The sequence below is a fragment of the Ceratotherium simum genome, chromosome 37, assembly GCF_057802395.1.
Source record: "Ceratotherium simum simum isolate JZ-2026a chromosome 37, ASM5780239v1, whole genome shotgun sequence".
Classification (NCBI taxonomy): Eukaryota; Metazoa; Chordata; class Mammalia; order Perissodactyla; family Rhinocerotidae; genus Ceratotherium; species Ceratotherium simum.
Window position 1 is genome coordinate 9,001,839 of NC_141936.1, and position 7,945 is coordinate 9,009,783.

Genomic DNA, 7,945 nt, shown 5'->3' on the forward strand with positions numbered 1-7,945 from the left:
TATTTTCATTTGTACTTGGCAGAAAGACCTATGAGGAACACACTGTTTAAATCCCTATCAAACTAGAGGTCACGATGCAATTGGATTATTGGTTACGCCTATTTCATTATATGATTGATCAGAAACTCAGCATTGGGCATCACCTCTGAATCTACTTCAGAGACTAAAATGTGAAACTAATCGCATTCATTGTCAAGGGTGTTTAATGCTTAGCGGTGTCAACATCAGCGAAGCTACCAGTTTTGGAAAAATACTTTTTCCTCGGGTAGGCACTGCCGTGAATGAATATACGATCAGAAATTTATCTAAAACCCTGGGAAAATATTGCTAAATCTGCCACTTAAGCAACAGCTGCCCAAGATAAATCTTTAGATTTCCTTGCAGAAGTTATACTAGATAATAGAATTGCTCTTCATTACCTCCTAGCTGAACAATGTGGGTTTGTTCTGTGATAAACACCTCTTGTTGTACTTGAGTAAACAATTCTGGTGAAGTAAAAACTGAACTAGACAAAAATCTGAGCACAGGCCAAAAGGTGAAATGCTGTGTGCACTGAGACCCATGGTTCTTTGATCTCTTTAGCTGGCTGCCCTTAGGAGTGGCCTTCTGGTTCAGATCTATTCTCCATCATGGACTTTGCATTTTGTTTATTATACGAATTCTCGCTGTTGTGAAACTGTCTTCTCTGCAGAGCTCAATGTTATAAAAACACCACTCGGATAATGGTTGCTCAGCGCTTTGAAATGATTGCTAAGGCTTACAAACCCTCATCTGAGAAACCTCAAGGAACTACAGGCAATGTTTGCCCTTAAAGGAACTTGACAGTAAGGCTTTGCTCTGCTCTGGCACTCTTGTGGCTCAAATGTGGCCTAAGGCTCCTAAGGAAACCACTTTGCCTCCTATGTGGGACATGACATACCTGGAATGAGTCTTCTGGTGACAAGGGACCAACAGATGCTTTGATGATCAGCAATGCTTTCCAATAGTTGCTCAATAATGCTTTCCAATAGTTGATCAGCGATGCTTTCAAAGAAAGATCTCGATCAAAAAGGGGAAATGTCAAAATGGACTATAGTGGAGCCATTTTAAAATGGAGTCAGAGCTGCCTTCCCAGAGAAACTGCTTTGCTTGGACTGGGCCAAACCTTTGGACTGGGCCAAACAAGCAATTGTTTACAAGCAATTGTTTGAGAAGTCAGCACGACAATGGACATCTTGATCACCAAGACTGAGGAATGTGGACTTTCTGAAGATAGAATCAATAGTCAATCAATATTTAGCCAATACTAGCTCTCTGCCTCCAATCCAATTAAGATTCTTTGTAATACAACCTCCCTTCATTGCCTTTAAAAGTCTTGACTTTTACTCCCTAGTGGAACCCCTATTAGGTTTCTACCTGAATTTGTGCTCCCCAGATTGCAATTCTGAGACCCCAAATAAACACTTTACCTCTTAAACTGGTTTCTGTTTTTGTAGGTTGACAATTGGAATTTTTGACATAACTGTAGGTTCACATGCACTTGTAAGAAATCATACAGAGTGATCCCTCATACGCTTTGCCCAGTTTTTCCCAGTGGAACCATCCAGATTTTCAGATTTCTACTCAGATTTCCCCAGTTTACATGTACTCTTGAGTGTATGTGTAGGTTCTATACCATTTCATCACATGTGTGGACTCATGTAAACACCATCACAGTCAAGATACTGAACAGCTCCAACTCCACAGATGTCTTTATAACCATCTCACCTCCCTCCCACCCCTGATCTGTCCCTAAGCCTTGACCTGCATTTCTAATATTCTGTCATTTCAAATAAGTTACATAAATGGAATCCTACAATCTTTTGGGATTGGCTTTTTTTCACTCAGCATAATTTCCTGGAGATTCATCCAAGCACGGGTCAGTAGCTGACGCCTTTGTATCGCCGAGGAGTATCTGATGGGATAGGTGGACCACAGAGTGTTTAACCATCACCTGTCCTAGGACATCTGGGCTGATCCAGTTTTGGCTATTATAAATAAAGGCTATGAATATTCCCAGACAGGTTTGTGTGTGAACATATGTTTAATTTCTCTGGGATAAATGCCCAGGAGTGCAACTGCTATGTCATAAGGTAGTTGTATGTGTAGTTTCCTTAAGAAACTGCCAAAAAAAAAGAAACTGTCAAAGTTTTGCAGAGTGGCTGCACCATTTTCCATTTCCACCTGTGATGAATGAGTGATTCAGTTTTTCTGCATTCTCGTCAGTATTTGGTGTTATTTTTAGTTTAGCTATTCTGATAGGTGTGCAGTGTGAAGTCCTTTTTAATGCTCTTCTTATGATGACATTAAGCAGTCATCTGCTATGATCCGCCATGATTTCCTGTGAATTTTGTCACGTACCTGAGCAGGACTGAGACCAAACACAGACCACATGTGACTTGCAGTAAACAAAGGATGTTTGTCTGCATTCTAAGTCTGTGGCTATGACCCGGCTGTGCAGGGCCACGGGGGCACAATGCCTCCCTGCTTTGGGCCTGAGGCACCTGAGTGTGATGACATCTGGTGACAGTCTTTCCTCTGGGGCCCAGGGGTCACAAGGCAGCAGGCAAAAGCTCTTTCTGGTGGAGTAAGAGATAATGCCTCCATCCTGCACTCTATCCTGTACTCTTGGGTAACTGCTCCCTCAGGCCAGAGGATGGCCAGCCTCGTGCAGCCTACTCTCTGGGGGATGGTTGTCCTGGTCTGTCTGTTTTCTGGGAGGGAGGGGCTTGTCCTGTGGGGCCCCATCAGGAGCCCTGGCACCCTCCACTGTTCTCCCCATTTACCACCTGAGGCCATCAGGGCTGTGTCCCAGCCCCCAGCATGGTGCCCACTGTAGGCACTGCTGAAGGCAAAGGGATGCTGAGCCCACTCCAGCACCAGTTGCTGCTGACCCACAGAGGAATGGCTTCTGACTGCCTCCTGCCATCCCGATCTCACGATGTCCCCCGGGAAATACAGTGACAGCCCTGCCACTTAAGGGAGCATGGCAAGAGCTGGGAATGGCTGTCAGTCACCAAAAGACACCACCCCCAGCACAATGGGGAGCACTTCGGGGAAACAGAGGCATCTCTTTCTAGGGGCCAGTGCTCCTGGGCCCTCTTCCCCACCTTCTCTCATTTGTGCCTCCCACCAGCCCTGTAGAAATAGCATGATTGTCCCCACTAGTGCTGTTGTACTTTGCCCTCTTTTCCCTGGTACTGCATCTGACAGACCTCTCGGGATCAGGGGGTGCTGAGCCTCCTGAAGCCCTGGGGGTCTGGCAGGCAGGTGGGCACTGGGTGGGGTGGGTTTCATCTCAGCCCGGCCCAGCCAGCACTTCTGACTTCTCCCATCTCTGGCCGGGCCTGCTCATGCAGGCTGGGCCACCCGTCCCTCCTCCCAGCCTCCTGAGTGAGGGACCATCAGGAAAGTTGGTTACAAGGAGGCCAGCGCTGCTCACAGAGCAGGTAGCTGCATCATGACTTGGGCGATGATGGCGCAGATGGGGCACTCAGCCGAGAGCAGCAGGGATCCGGTCATGGGGTCACAGGCTCACTGAGGGGCTGGTGTGGAGGTCAGCCAGCGGGAGTTCTCAGGGGTCCCACGAAGGCGTTGGCAGCTGGGAAGGGGGAAGCCCGTTACCTGTGTGAGGGTAGCAGCTTCGGACTCATGGAACCAGGCCCTACACTTCCTGAGGAGCAGATGGGCCCTGATTAGAAAACAGCCTGGCAGGGCCAGTTCAGGCCCTTGGGGGGCTTTTGGCAGAGGCAGCACAGACCTTGGGGACATCCATGGGGCCACAGAGGGGAAATGTTTGCTGAGATATGTTCTGGGGCTCAGTGGAGCTCGAGGGCACGTGGCGGCGTGACCCCAGGGATTACACTGTACCATGTCACTGGCCGTCACACCACAGGGAATCTCAACGTGCATAAGGCATTTGGAGTCAGAGAGGTTGAAAAGCCCAAAGAAAGGCCCCAGAAGGCAACTGTTAGTAGAGGGAGCCCATTATACCAGCCTTGGAAACTGAGGCCCAGGAGGAGGTGTGGAGTCCTCAGAGGCTCCTGGGGCTGTGCAGCTTGTCTCACTGGGCTGACTGGGAGACCCTGCCTCAGAGAGGGCAGCTGCCAGTTCTTGAAAGGAGACAACTTCATCTAGTTAAACTCTCTTGAGCACTGACCACATGTCAATCCTCCTGGAGGCCCAGATGAGCCACATCAGACCCAACCAGCAAGACGCTTCCTGTATAGAAGCAGGTAGGATATGTAAACCCAGTCATGCTCTGGACACTGTCCCAGGGGGTGAATGCAGGGTCCCTGGGCTGGGCAACAGGAAGGGTGTGGACCTTATGGCCCGGGCTCAGGGGTCTCCCCCACCAGAGTGTCAGACTCCCTTCGGAGAGGAGCAGGAAGTACTGCTGGGAAAGTGGGTTCCAGTGGGATCCTGGGGGGAGAGAAGCCTGGATGTAACTCCCCCTGACAGGGTTGCAGGATGAGTGCTGGGCTGTGCTTCAGGCGGCAGAGAGGGGCATGAAGCGGGGTGGGATTCTGGCTGTGGAGGTCAGCCTCCAAGATGCTGACGGAGCGAGTGCTGGGGGAGGAGGAGGGGGAGCTCACACAGGCAGATCGGGGAGTTGCTGGCAGAGCAAGGTGACGACTGCGGAAGAGGGATTTGGGACACTATGTGGCACTTTCTGTGCTCTGGCCCTCAGGATCTGCCCCTTCCTTGGGCCCTGCCCTCCTTGCTGGCTCCCTCCCTACAGTGCCCCTCAAAACAGCGGCTCCCCCAAATCCTCTTCTGCAGCTGCTGTTTCTCTGCCAACCACTCTCCAGTCTGCCTCCACCTGAGCTCTCTTTCCTCCTCCTACTGGACAGCTTCTTCACATACGAGGATGTTGAAAAGGTGTTTGACTGAGGCAGAATAAACCACATGGTGGTATCACAGACCTCCAGGATGGCCAAGACCAAAAAGCCCAACCGTGACGTGCACTGGAGAGGAAGTGGAGGAAGTGGAGCTGCACACACTGCAGACACGAGCATTCTCCAGTGACATTAAGATGTGCCTATCCGATGATGTAGCGATTCTACTCCTGGGTAAATATCCTGGAGAATCCATGGTCCCAGGACGCATGTGCCAACACATTTAAAGCAGCAGCATCTAAGTGGCAAAAAGTTAGAAACAGCCCAAATGTTCATTTGCAGGAAAAAGGAAAAACTGGTTGTTTTCATAAATGGGATACGACATAGCAATGAAAATGCTGAGACTATTTGTTAATGCATCAGATTAACTGAATCTCACAAGCAATGTTGACTGAAAGATGCTAATCACAAAACAACACATACAGCTGAGCACATCTTCCCTTTACATGAGGTTCAAAAACAGGCAATACTAGGGCTGGCCCCGCGGCTTAGTGGTTAAGTGCGCATTCTCCGCTGCTGGTGGCCCGGGTTCGGATCCCGGGCGCGCACCGACGCACCGCTTCTCCGGCCATGCTGAGGCCGTGTCCCACATACAGCAACTAGGGGGATGTGCAGCTATGACATACAACTATCTACTGGGGCTTTGGGGGAAAAAAATAAATAAATAAAATTATACAAAAAACAGGCAACACTAAACCATATTACAGATAAAACTAGGATTAGAAAATGATTTTCAAATAATTCAGTAGTTCCCTTTGGTGGGGAAGGAAGGGATGGGTTGTGAAGGGGAAGGGCATGGGGTAGGGTGGGGGGACCCTGGCCACATTCTATTTCTTGATTTGGGTGGTGGTGAATTCAGTGTTCAATTCTATAATTATTTCTTTAAACTATACCTTCAGCTCTTTTCCTCCCTGGCTGCCTGAGGATCAACCACCATCATGAATGACACAGTAACTATCCAGGCCAGGAATTTCATGACCAACTGATTACTTCATGGAAACAAATGGTCATTGACATTCTTCACCCTGGGAAGGCAACAGTACCTAAGACAGAAATTTGGGAAAAATGAGCCAAAATGTACAAGACCACACCAGATGCCATTTTGTATTTGGATGCAGAACCCATTTTGGTGGTGGGAAGAAAGTGGATTTGGCATGATTTATGATTCCTTGGATTATGCAAAGAAAAATGAACCCAAACATAGACTCGCAAGACATGGCCTGTATATGAAGGAAAACACCTCAAGAAAACAGCAAAAAGAATGCAAGAGCAGAATGAAGGAAGTCAGGGGACTGCAAAGGCCAATGTCGGTGCTGGCAAAGAGTAGGCTGGAGATGGGACAACAGAAGGAGTAAAGATTCTGCAGTGACTTTATCTGTGGTGATTGTGCAGATTTTTTTATGAGAGGATTAATAAACTAGGAACTTAAAAAAAACATACCTTCATGTTTTAGGCACTATTCTGAATGTCTGATATATTGAAGGAAGGAGGGAAGAATCTTGACATTGGATGAAGATTAGGTGCCCCTGTCGCTGCTGTTTCCCATTTTCGCTTCAACCAGCATTTTCTCAAATGTGGGATACACCTATTTCCAAAGTGTGGTCCTCCAGACTGTTTTAGGTGGAATGGGGGATGTTTGAGCTGATATCCAGACAAGACATTGACTAGCACTGAACTTCAAAATGAGAGTTATTACCTTTTCGATTCTCTTCCAACCTTTCTGATAATGTCAAGGAGAGACTCTGCGTTGGTTCTGGAATGTCTTTAACAGGCCCCCAGTCTGTCGTCTCCCTTCTAACACAGATAGAGCATGCCTTAGACCTAGAGCCCTGGCAGGCACGGGATCCAAGGAGAATTTAACAACATTGCTTCTTTTGTTTGTTTGAAATACACAGATGCCTTCTATTTATGGCAAGTGACGGTGGTCTTCCATTTCCACTAGTTAGAAGCTTCCTTTTCTAATAAACTCAAGGAAAAACTGAGCTCCTTTAAAGAAAAATGTTAAGTAAATCAATTAAATAATAAAAGCGCAGGCAGCTGTGGCTATGGCAAACCCTCGTCAGGGTGATGTGGGAATAGTTGTGAGAAACACTGATCTGAAAGCAAGAAACAGACTTGGACTTGGGCTCGGATTCAGTCTCCACCACTTGCTGGGTGTCCTTCGGTACTTCCCCTCTCCAAGCCTTAACTCCCTCGTCTGGGAAATGGGAAAATTAACAGTATCTGTGTCACAGGGCTGTTGTGGGGACTTAATTAGCACAGGGCCAGTGGCAGAGGCAGTTCTGGGGGGGGGGCAGTGGGGGGAAGGGGAGGAGGCGAAACGCTAACTTTGAAAGAGCCAGGTCGGGAAGTCTGAGTGCCTGTTCACAGGCTGAGTGTTTGAAAGCCAAACTGGCCAAATGCTAAACACAGTGGCTCATTCCCCGAAAACAAATATTAAAAATTCCTAATTGAGGTCTGTGTAGGCAGAGCCTCCCTCTGGCGCTTTCCACCCACCAGAGAGCAGCATACAGGCTCTGCCCTTCCACGGCGAACTAGGGATAGGTACCTGGGATGGGGACAGGAAAGGGGACCTTCCCACCACCAAGGCAGGAGACACCCCCGGCCCCCCTTCCACAGAGTTCCTGGAGAGGACTCTCAATGGCAGTGGAGCCCCCTCTGCAGCACTGAGCCAGGGGGCTCAGCCTGCCCGAGGTGGGGGTGCAGGAGTGGAAGGGACGCCCAGCCAGGCAGGCCCTTGTCAATGTAAGTAATCCATAATCAATCTATAAATCAAAATTGGGGTGAGTTTTTATGAGCCAACTTTTGAGGACCATAGCCTGGGGCCTTCCTTCCCTAAGGAAGGAAGGGCACCAAAGAAGTGGGGTGTACAGAGTGGTTATATACTGTCAAAGAGCACGTATCACATATGATTGCAATGTCCCTTTTACAATACGACAAGATCACCCTGCCAAACTGCCCTGCCAGAATAGCTATTGATGGACACAGCGGGGAGCAGGCCTGCTGTCTTGATGGGCGTAGCTGGTGTC

At 48.6% G+C, this 7,945-nt stretch overlaps 1 pseudogene; it reads left to right on the forward strand.

Moving 5' to 3' along the window:
- The first annotated feature begins 5,818 nt into the window (after positions 1-5,818).
- On the forward strand, positions 5,819-6,909 carry LOC147912296 (small ribosomal subunit protein eS24 pseudogene; annotated as a pseudogene).
- The last annotated feature ends 1,036 nt before the right edge of the window (positions 6,910-7,945 follow it).